At 49.3% G+C, this 11,665-nt stretch overlaps 1 protein-coding gene across 3 annotated transcripts in view; it reads right to left on the minus strand.

Annotated features, from left to right (window-relative positions):
* IGFN1 (immunoglobulin like and fibronectin type III domain containing 1) overlaps positions 1-11,665 on the minus strand; it is a 63,282-nt gene that overhangs the window by 49,264 nt on the left and 2,353 nt on the right. For 2 of the 3 annotated variants that reach the window (XM_055727992.1, XM_055727995.1), the window contains exons 2-3: positions 10,511-10,731; positions 9,709-9,872 (exon numbers count right to left, since the gene is read on the minus strand). The gene's annotated coding sequence lies outside the window, so the exon portion shown is untranslated. Of the gene's footprint in view, positions 1-9,708; positions 9,873-10,510; positions 10,732-11,539; positions 11,635-11,665 lie in introns of those variants that run through there. The other variant, XM_055727993.1, reaches the window with a different exon arrangement.

Below are 11,665 nucleotides of genomic sequence, written 5' to 3' on the forward strand. Positions count from 1 at the left end.
ATTTGCTGAGTGCTTCAGGGCCTAAGAATCACAACAGTTGTCTTAGGGTTCATAACTCTGCTGACTTGTGATCAAGAATGCGGAAAGCTGTGACCCAGAGTATCCACTCCACCTCCTTCGGCATCCGGCTGACAATTGAGCTGACAGCAGAGCTAATGCTCCAGCATGCTCAGTCTAGTGGGCTGACTCCCCTGCTACAGACTATAAATTACACACGGCCAGTTTTAACACCTCTTGATATAGTTATGCATAAAAGCTTTCAGTCCTAGTGGCTCTTTAAGTGGTCCGCGCATCTGCCTGCCCGAACAGGTGTTAATAATAAGGAAATAACCTCCCTGGTGAGAGGAATTTTAGAAGCTGTGAGGAGGGGTTGCAGTGGCAGGGAGGACAGTGTGAATGTGGCTGTATACACCTACTGACACCCCTGGGCACTTGGCTTCAAGGACGGGAGCTCACCCTGCAAATAGATCTCCCTGGCAGAGGCCTGTGCCAAACACAACTGCAACAACAACAGCACTTGTACTGTGCCTTTTGGGTAAGAACGTTTTGCTGGACCGTGAATCCCCAGACTGTTTCTTGAGGAGGTGGGAGACAGAGCTACTGCATGATTTGTTAACTTGAGAAATGAGCGTTCCTGAGGCAACTACTAGAAAAGTCTTTCTTCAGACTTTAGGACAAGACACACAAGACCTGACACAACTGCATTACAGTCCACAGTCCCTTTCAGAGCTACAGAGACCATCCAGAGGCTCTCTGATTAATTTTCCATGTTTGGTGAGAGGCAGTAATTTGGTTGTGATTCACAGAAATCTCAGTGACACCATTCAGAAAGGAAGCTCATCATGGAAGCATAGCCAGGAAGCAAAGCCAAATAAAAGCCTCTTCATACTCATAAGCGAGCTTTTCCTCATACTCGAGCATCCCCCAGAGGTGAAGAATTGCCCTGCTTGGACTAATTTGGATGAAGTGGGAGAAGCAGACACCGAGTGGGGCACTGAGACCAGTGTCGGGCTATGCAGCTCTGTCAGCAGCCTCATCGCCAGCACACTGCTGTGACTTGGCCGTTTGCCGCCGACTCCCTGTGAGTCCGGGCTGGGCCAACCCCGCGTTACCCTGCAAGTTACCAGCACACACGTTCCTAATGAAATGACCCAGCAGAGCATCTGCTCCTGCCAGTGCCAGAATCCACCTCCCTTTTGCGCTGATTGTTGCTCTCTGTGCACTGTACGCTGCAGGAAGGTGAGCTGGCTCGCAGTCAGGGCTGCTGGGTAGCACATGACCTTCAGCATGACCACCAGTAGTCCTGAGAAGATGCCATTCCTGCTATAGGCTTTTTGTCCCCACTGCCACAGATGTAGCATACTTTCCAGATCACCCATTGTAACATGGTAAGACGGCGTAACTCCATGATAGAGGTATTTACATGACACCATAGAGGAAGAACTGGACCTGGGAAGTTGTGATCCCATCACAGCCTTTCAGGACATGCCATCAAAAGAGGTCTCTGTTACTCTGCCCTACTCTGTGTGGTGAATAGCTCCCTTGAACCATCAATTGCAACATACAATTAGCTCCCCTAAGCAAGTGTCACAGCAGAGTCCTGGCAAACTGCCCTTCCTCCCACTTCTCCCTCATTAGGCTGCTCCTCTCTTGCTAGATCTTTAATTAGCTTGTCATCAGCAACTTGGCCTGGACTGAATACCCTGTATTGTCCCAAAAGAAACCATATAAGGCAGATGGGACACTAAAAGCAGCAAGAAAGTAGAGTGAGAAGACATGCAAAGCAATTGGTATGTGTCTGACTTCAGTGGCAGGCTTGCCAGGGGCAGTAGTAAGATTGCAGCTGAACAAACTGGGAGTGTCCAAAATGTAGGCTGGCTGAGATGCAGCAACCTCATTTCAACAAACTCACCGTAGGGACAAGAGAAGGGAGAGGCAAAACCCAGCAAAACCAGTAGCCTTGGAGAATAAAGCTATTTATTGTGCCATTAAAGCAAAGAGCTCAGCCACGGTCAACCTACTAATTCAGCTTGGAGCAGTTTCACAAGAAAGCTTTGTTTACACCTCACCCGATTCCCTTGCTTTCACTAATTCAGAAGGCAACACTTGGCCTGAAATCACCTTTTCCCTGAATTCTGCAGCAGGTTGTATTCCCCCTGTCTGCCACCCACTGAGCTCTGCAGATGCTCCATGGCGCCACTGCGAAACACTGAGCCAATACATGGAAGGAGAGGAGGGCAGCAAAAATGCTGGATGGGGAGGGCAGCCCATAAAATATACACCTGTTGTCAATCAGAAGCCAAGGCTTATGTCAGCCTGCTGCAAATATTTTCCCTTCCACCTTGGTGACCTTTTCAATCACACTTCATGAGGGAGACTGCTCCCATTAAGTGCTACTCGATCCTCTGCTAATGCAGCAGTTATGAAAGGACCACAGCACTTGTCAATAGGATAAACACCTTTGCAGTGGGAGAAGGCTGCAGAGAAGGGGCATACACCCACCTTCTGTAGGATCGCAGCTCTCTGCGCCAGTATGAGCTGGTTATTGTGAATGCAGTGGTATTCCCTGCCACTGGGACACCCTGCAGACCTGGCCACCACTCCTATGGGCTATCTGGCCACCCCTGTACTATCAGACATGAGTATTCCCCAACAAGGAAAGAGTCATTGAGACTGGGAAGGGACTGTGAAATCTGGCCATGGTAGAAAGACCAGCTTTCAGGATAATCTTCCCTATTTCTGTTGCGTTTGAGGCAGAAGATCTATAGAGATCTAAGGGGGTCTCACAGCACACTGAGAAAGAACCAACCACTGAGCAGCAAGCAGCAGAGGTTCCTGGTGAGCAGCTGCAGTAGCCTCCTGTAGATAAGACAAAAGAAGGAATGGTGGCAATAACAGAGACACTCTCCATTGTCTTTAAATCACCAGGGAGAGATTTCTGCCCATCTGACACGTGGCTGAGTGGTCCTTCCCTCCACTCGTCCTGTGTACGTAGAAAAGATAAACAGTACAGCTCGGGAGATCAGACTGTTGAAATATAAAGGGAGAGATGTTATCTTAGCCCTGAGGAGAAATTTCCTGGCATGTGACTGCCATCCAGGTGGTGATAACTAGATATAATTTATTCAGGTAGAAATCTCTCTTCCCACTCTAACAACATTTTGTTTGCTTTGTCCTGAATAACAAGCCCACCAATGCCCTGGAAATGATGATTTGGAACACATGTGCAGAGTTCCTAATACACCGCAATGACAAGAAGTTTCATCAACTCAGATAAATAACCCTGCCTTCTCGGTGACAGTCTCTCATACTTCAGATGTCTCACTTCCCCTACCTGCCAACATTTGATATCTATAAATAGGGCCAACTGAGAGAGGAACAGGGGATGTATGCTGCCACCCACTAGATATGTTAGTCTCAGGCATATGTTTGGAGGGAACTAGTGGTAAGTAAACAACACAGCACTAGGCAGCAGAGGCCTGACCCTGCAAGGCTGGGGCAGTCTGGCAGATCACTGATCAGTCCAGAGCTCCCTCCAGAGCAGACTGGCTCTGGACATTCTCCAGCTCTCCTGCCAGGAGCACAGGCCTGCACTGCTCCAACACCTGTGGCAAAGCTCCAGCAGAGACCCCACATCCCTGCAGCAGACTAAGCTGAGCCAACGGCAAGGTTCAGGAGACGCTTGTGACGCCAGGTGCAGCACTCAGTGATGTTGGTGTCAGCCTTTCCAGCACTGCCAGTGCAATGTGAAGCAGAATACCACCACCAGCACCTTCCAGTAACTGACCAGTATCTTCCAGTGTTGCATCAAACACCCTCTGGCACAGCATCCCCCATCCCTCTCTCTGCACAAAGGCTGCACTCAGGGTTCTGCCAGTCCCAGCAGTGCAGATCACCCATGTTTCCATAGAAAGGGCAAGTATCTCCCTCCATAGATGTTCTTCACTGTTACAACCACAGGCTGATGAATCTCACTCTGCATTACACACCCCTCAGTCCCTGAGCTCAGAAGAGCAATGGAGGGAAACAGGATTTTTGGCATGCTCCTACTGCTCATGGGACCCTTTGTTACACAGAGCTGGAAGCCCAGAACAATCCAGCACAGGTCTTGGTGATGCAGAAGCATTGAGTGGTGGCGTGTCACATTTGCACAGGCCAACCCCATCAAATATATCCCTTGGAACCCAGTCTCAAATAAATCCTGACCAAGCAGAAAGCTGCCGTAGCAGTAGCACGGACCAGCTTCTGTGCCCAGGCCCTTTTGTCTTCCTTTCCAAGCAGAAGGCTCTTTGACAAGTACAGAATTACAGCTTTCCAATCAGTATCCACTTGCTGGTAAAAGCTGTTAATTGCCTCGTATAGTCTTCTGTCAGCAACATTATCCCCTCTCGTCCTGCTGAGACTGGGATGAGGGACTGTCCTGTTCAGTGGCTGCAGAGCAACATGGGGAGGGGGAAGATGAAATATAATATGAGAAATAATATCTATGGCAGCAAGCAAGGCTAACCAAAAAGCCATGAGGAGAGCAGGATTCCAAGGAGAGAGGAATGCTGGGGGAGGAAAAGCATGGAGTTCTCTTGACAAAGATCCAGGATCATTTTAAAAGGGCCCAAGAAATTATTTTTTAAGGTCTATTTTTAATACAACCTACATGTGTGATGAGTGCACTGCCTGCCACAACACTATCTTATTACTTCCAAGATTAGTAACAAAAAGATTAATTTAGAGAGGATGGAATATTTTCTAACAAAAGTGTCACTACCTTCTGGGGAGCAAGTCTGACCTGAAAAGATCACGTACAGGGAAATCCCACACCACAGACAATCCCTCATGGATAGGAGTCCCCCAGCTGGAAATACAACAGTTTGGGTTAATTTCAGCACAGCTGGGGTGACTGCCGATGACATCATGTGGCTGTAATATGTCACTTTAATTGACCATAAATATATGTACTCCGCTACAGCTGACAACAAAAGCTGTGGAGACAACAGTGGATTAGGCCTACGCTCCTGTTCTCTGAGGAAACTTCATCAAGCAGCTATTAAATACTGAAACGAGCCCACGGTCTTTGGTTCAGGAAGTTCCTAACTCACAGACAGATGGACCTTTGAGGCACACCAGGAACTGGATCCTTGAACACTACTACAGCTCTTGCACCCTGCCCTACACATCACTGTCACACGAAGAGAGAAGCAGGTTATTTGGCTAGATGCTGTGATGCGGTGTCATACGAGTGTATTTTTGTACTTGCGTTGAAGTGACTGATGTAATATGGGGAGCCTTCAGGAGCTTCCCACCTGCATGCCAGTGCTTGCTTGTCTGACTTATGGCTTAATTCCTCCAAGTAATATAGAAATAAAAGGCTTATGAACATTCCCTGTCCTTTTCCAAAAGCCACAAAACCCACAGACAACCCCTCTCAGCCCTCCCTAGTGCCGGTCCACACAGAAGACGACAGGCTACTGTGGCTGGAGCCTCCATTGCTCTCCAATTTGAGGCAAGGCCCTGGCATGAGAGGCAAAACTCCCATCCACATTGATGGATCCATAGTGATGTCCCATCTGGAGACTCCCAAATTAAAAGCTGATGGCACAGCGTTTGGGACTGAGGGAACTTGTCCACTTGCTAACATTTTTGTATTCTCTTCTGTGCCAGAGAAACTGAGAATATACTTTACTTACACTGAAAATTACCTCCTCCAAATGCAGCTGAATCATTTCTCCAAGTTGCTACTAACGTTTCTGGAGAGCACCTTGCTCCAAGGGAGCCAAATACAGACGGGATCCTACAACCACAGCCCTCTCCCAGTCCCACCAGCCCTTCCACATGCTGGAAACTCATTCTGCCCGGAAGTCTCTACAAAAATCACTTCACTCTTTTCAAAACAGAGCAGCTGTTTAGCAGCAGCTCAGCACAGCAGGTCAGAAGATGATGAATCCTGTATCCAGTTGAGGCTTGGGAATTTTTAGGGAAACAAAACCCCAGCTGTGTAAGCTGGAAGAGGGCTTAGACATCTGCTCCAATACTGCTGCTCCCAAACTAGCACCAAGCAACCCTTCCAAACCATGGAGACCTGGCTTTGAACTGCTCCGAAAGCAGTGACCTCTGGCAGGAATGATTTCCTTGGTCTCACACAAAGCACTTTCCCGCACTGTGCTGGTTTTGGCTGTGATAGAGTTAATTGTCTTCATAGTAGCTAGTATGGGGATATATTTTGGATTTGTGCTAGTCACCGTGATGACAATACAGCGATGTTTTCATTACTGCTGAGCAGCACTTACACAGAGCCAAGGCCTTTTCTGCCTCTCACCCCACCAGTGAGCAGGCTAGGGGGGCACCAGAAGCTGGGAGGCGACACAGCCGGGACAGCTGACCCCGACTGGCCAAAGGATATTCCATACCATAGACCGTCATGCTCAGTATATAAGGCTGGGGAAGGAGGAAAGGGGAATGCTCAGAGTTACAGCGTTTTGTCTTCCCAAGTCCCCACTGGGTGTGATGGAGCCCGGCTGTCCTGGGGATGGCTGAGCACCTGCCTGCCATGGGAAGTGGTGAATGAATTCTTTGTTTTGCTTTGCTTGAGCACGTGGCTTTTGCTTTACCTGTTAAAATGTCTTTATCTCAACCCACAAGTTTTCTCACTTTTACTCAGGATTCTCTCCTCCATCCCACCAAGTGGGACCAAGCAAGTGGCTGCGCAGAGCTCAGTTGCTGGCCAGAGTTAAATCACGACCCACTCTGAACAAGAAAGAGGGATCCCTGACTATCAGCCCAGCTCAACAGCTCTTAGCTAACAAAGTGGAGTAGATCACAGCGGGAGGTGGGCTGGGGTGGCTGCAGCCAAGCAGGAGCATGACCTTAGAAGGTAAAACCAAGCTGCTGCAGGCCTGATGCCAATAGTACACTTAGGCCTAACTGTTCCAGTGTTCCATGCCATTCCATCAAAAATCTTGGAGAAACTTATTTTTGGCTGAACCAGATCTCACAGAAAAGAATGCCAAATGCAGCGTTTCTCTGCCAATCAGGAGGAGACTTACAGGGAAGCCCAAGCAGCCAAACAGCAGAGGACTGTCACCAGAGGCTGTAGCCGCTCAGTCTCACAAACGTGATCTATCACAACCAGCCTGATTTTATTCCTTCCCCTCTTCCCCCACATCACATACAGGTTAGCAGGAGGATAGCAGGAAGGGTGCCGCTGACACTTCACAGACTTCTATACACCCAAACCATGCCGTAAGCACCACCTCTGTAGGCAGTGCTCTTATAAGCACCGTCTTAGAAGATGAAAACAGTTATGTATCTGGCTCTGCAAAGTCTCTATCTGCCCCAACCCCGTAAGAACACATTCTCCTACCCCTTCAGGTGGCAGCTCCAGCAGATGAGGCTATTTCTCAAGTTCCTGTGTGGTTCACAGTAGAGCTGCATCTCTACACACCTCCCAGGCTTCAGGACAGAGCATCAGCTCTTGAAGAAATACTGCAGGTCAGAAAGAATTCTCTTTTCCTTCTAACAAGGCCTCTGTTCTTTACTTGGGAACCGAGCTCAGGCAGAGGGAAGCAGTGTGGACCAGTGGCTAGAGCACTTCCCTGGGGTGTAGCAGCTCTTTCTTCTAGTCTTAGCACTGCTGGGTGAGCTTGGACAAGGCCTCTCTCCTCCACTGACCTGTGCATATTTAGACTGGAAATGGTTTCCAACCTAGGGGCAGAGGCAGCCTACGGAACAGTTAAATGCAACTAAGGTGGAGAAGCATGACTCAAGCCCTTTGGGATATAAGCCATGCCTGGGTTGTTTCCCCCTCGCCAACCCAGAGACACCCTGCCGCCAATGCTAGGAGTCTCCTCGCCATAACACTTCGAGGTGCAAGTGAGCAATAGCTGCACAGCTGTGAGCTGTGTGACACAACACCAAATTCCACGGTCTAGATTTATCCTTCCATGGCCGTTACATTAATGGTTGTTCTCCAACACATTCATCCCACAGGAGATCATGGTTGACAGAGGGTCCTTCACAACACCAGCTTGTCTGTGCACGACCAAAGGACACATACTGACACTGCATCTCCCGGGCTATCGGAGTCCAGCATGCTGGGAAAGCCACACCTTCTGTCAACCCCCACACGCACACCAGCTGCTCCTGCTTGTGATTGACAACGTTTGTTCATCAACATATACTCAGAAATCTCTATAAGGCTTCTACATGTCTTTTTAAGATTGTCAGGTCTTTCATGTTGAGACCTTAATGCACCCTCACAAGCAGTTCTTGTGATCCCCATACAGTCTTCAGTCACCCTCACAGGAACCCTAGAGCACTGCTGCATACCATTTGACTGAGAAAACTGAGGCACATCACCAGAAGCTGCTTCCTTGGAGTTGTAAGGGAGGTGACAGCAAAAAGAGAAGAATTGCTGTTCCTTGGTCTAACCAACCATCCCGCACAAGGAAGAGAGCTCAGGGAGGTTGGGCCAATGCCCAAGCACCCTTGCATCCTTTCTTGTCAAGGGAAGCACCTTGTTTTGAGCTTAATACAAAGACCAGATCATTTTGTTGCAGGTGAGGAGTGAATTGTCTTCTCCCTGAATTATAGGACACCTTTTATAATGGTAGGATGTATCCCGAGAATATTTACAAGTCAATCTGTTTGTTTACAATATTAAATAAATTGCCCTTTAAATATCTGGCAGCTGATGTGACCCCATCGTTGTGCTGGAAAAAGGTTTACAGTGTAGTCACTAACACCCATTTCCAGAAAGAGCAAGGACAAGCTGCTCTGTGTCCTTAGCCATTGGTCACGTTAACAAAAATGCCACCTGTCCTTCAGAAGCTGATACCACAAATACCAGTAAGGACTAAATACATCGGTAAGGGGAGAGTTCAGGGCACTAACAGTGGCGCCTGACGCATTTCTCCTCTTTTATGTATTTGTGTTTCTTTGTTTCCTATGCTGATCTCCAATTCCTTCTCCCTCCATGCCAAATGATTTGTGTTTGGGTTGTATTCCCAGGATGCTGCCTATGGAAAGCTCCTCTGAGGCACCTCTCTCAGTTTTCTGCTGCCAACAAAGCTAGAGGGAAAAACTGGGAATGAACAGCCCCACAAAGTCATTGCTGATCCTGCGGTCTCCAAAGTATGATGAAGCCCCTCCACAGACCACCATGCAAGTCACAGACCCCTGCAGGCCAATTTCAGTAGCTAACATCAAATATCTTGGAATCCAGGGCAAGATCTCTAAGTGTTCAGGACACACTACTGGAGCTAGATTTTTGCAGGGACCAGCATTCAGCACACTGAGAAATTCAGGAAACGTGACCACATCTGTTGGATCTGTGTAGCAGTGCACTTATGAATAAAGAAATAAAGCGGCAAATCCTGCTCCCTCCAGCCAAACTCTGTTTTTTCACTGCTGCTGGGCTTTAAACACAGCAACAGGGGTGACATCCAGACAATAACTGATCCTGCTACATCTGAGTTACCTCGAACAGACAAAAAAGCTGTACTGGGCAGGGGGACAGCCAGCAAGAAAGGAAACAGAAAACTCTCCTGGAGGTGTTGTGTGTGAGATCTCCCTCCCATCACTACGAAGAAAATGCACACACAGCTAAGTCTCCTTTCCGAGGGATCGCAAATCAGTCTCTTGAAAAACAGCCTTGAAAGCGAAATGCAACTTCCAAGCTCGTGTAGTGTTTGGTGGGTCTGTCTTTGAGGCACTCACCTGAAAAACGTGATCCCTGCATTCAGTGTCTCAACTGCCTGGGCTGTTCCTTTATTTATTCCAAGGGGATTTCTCAGTGTCTTGTCACGAGTTCAGGCTGCTTCCTGTAGGTTTCTATTCAGCTTACTCCAGCCCCACAAGAAGCAGCGATAGGTACCTTTGGGCTGCACAAGAACACAGAAGAACAGATTGACAACAGGCATGTCAGAGAAGACAAAAATATCTCCTCACCAGTTGTGTGCTGGGAAAGTTGGTAACATAAAATCCCCATGGTCATCTGGCTCTTAAACCTATAAAAACTCAGTTATTTCACAACATTGGCAGTGTCCCACAGCCAGGCCTAAGGTTCTTCTCTGAAGTGAGATCTGTGAGTTAGCACCAAAGAGGTTCTTCCGCTCAGCAGTGCTGGAGTAGGAGGAAGGAATTAGAAGTCCCTTGTGCATCTAATACCCAGGATTATTCTCATGGAATATTTCCTTAGATCAGTCCAGCTGATGTAGGCCACAGTCCCATAACCGACTCCAGCTGAGTATGGGGGGAATGCAGCTGTGGCAGGGTCAGGATTGTACACATTACAGCAATGGGGTTAGAAAACACTTTTACATCAGTAATTCCCATCCCTGGGTGCATAGAGCAGTGTGGGGCATTTTAAAGGCTGGCAGTTGCCACAGTCTATACATTCTGCAAACCCTAAAACAAGCAGCCTCAATCAATTTACTCCTTTCTAAAAAGTTACAACTTATCTATGCCAGACAGACATTCCCCTCTGATTTACACAAATTTCAGGCTGAATATCTCTCACCTCAGTCTTCTCATTTTTATTTTCATCAAAGAAGCATCGATGCAGAAAGGGTCTTGCCACCAACACGGGACAGGGCTGCAGTGCTGCATGGAATGGTCCCATCGCTGCACAGACATGGCCGCGGGCACACGCCAGGTGAGGCACAGCCACCAGGTTTGAAGACTTTAGACCTCAGGTTTGGGCCTCCTTTTTCCCCTGTTCCATCAATGGATGCTTTTTATCTGAAAGAGAATTAGATCCTGATTTTATCCAGCGCCACAGATAGAGCTCAGGTCAACCAGCAGAAGACTGGAGCAAGCGGAGAAGCAACTCAACCCTTCCAGGGGGCTGCCACAGAAGCAGGGCCACAGCCGCGGCTCTGTGCACGCCTGAAGCAAAGGGTGCAGCCACAGAAAATGGGGCAAAACCCAGCTGGTTCTCGAGCCAGGTCTCAGAAACGTTCTCTTTGGACAAACACAAGACCCCACAGGCTTGGAAAGGCACAACGCTCTTCCTGGCATAATGATAGAGCAAAAATGAGTCATTGGCTTCTAATACAAGAGACTGACTACAGACCCACAGTCTTTGAGCCTAGAAGATCACAAATAACATTTATAACTACGTATCAGCCAAAACATCATAACCAAGGTTATGTGGCCTGGGTTTTCTCCTCTGATGGACAGCAATGCCTTTCCTGCGAAAGGTGTGAGGCCAATTAAGGGGGGGCGCTGGGGGGGAGAGCGGGGGGGGGGGGGGGGGAGTGGGGGAGCTGGGGGGGGGGGAAGCTGAGAGGGAGGGAGCTGGGGGGGGGGACCTGAGGGGGGGGGGAGCTGAGGGGAGGGGGAGGAGCTGGGGCGGGGGAGAACTGAGAGAGAACGGGGCTCTCCCGTGGCTCAGCCTCAGAAGGGGGCGGCCTGGCCTGGCCTGGCCTGCCCTGCCCTGCCCGACGAGGGGGCAGCCACGCGGGGGTTGCCCCAGGCCAGGTCCGCCTAACGCCGCCTGCTGCCGCCCGGGCCCGCCGGGGCCGATGGCGGCCGGCCCGTCCCTCACCTTGCGGGGCGCGAACGGGGCGCGGAGCCGCTCCTCAGGAGCCGCCCGGGAGACCTGCCTCCCGACTGGCTGCGGACTACTGCCTGTCACTGGACGTCACCCCTCGCACCAATGGGAGCGCGGGGA

This window comes from Falco cherrug, chromosome 16 (assembly GCF_023634085.1).
Source record: "Falco cherrug isolate bFalChe1 chromosome 16, bFalChe1.pri, whole genome shotgun sequence".
Classification (NCBI taxonomy): domain Eukaryota; kingdom Metazoa; phylum Chordata; class Aves; order Falconiformes; family Falconidae; genus Falco; species Falco cherrug.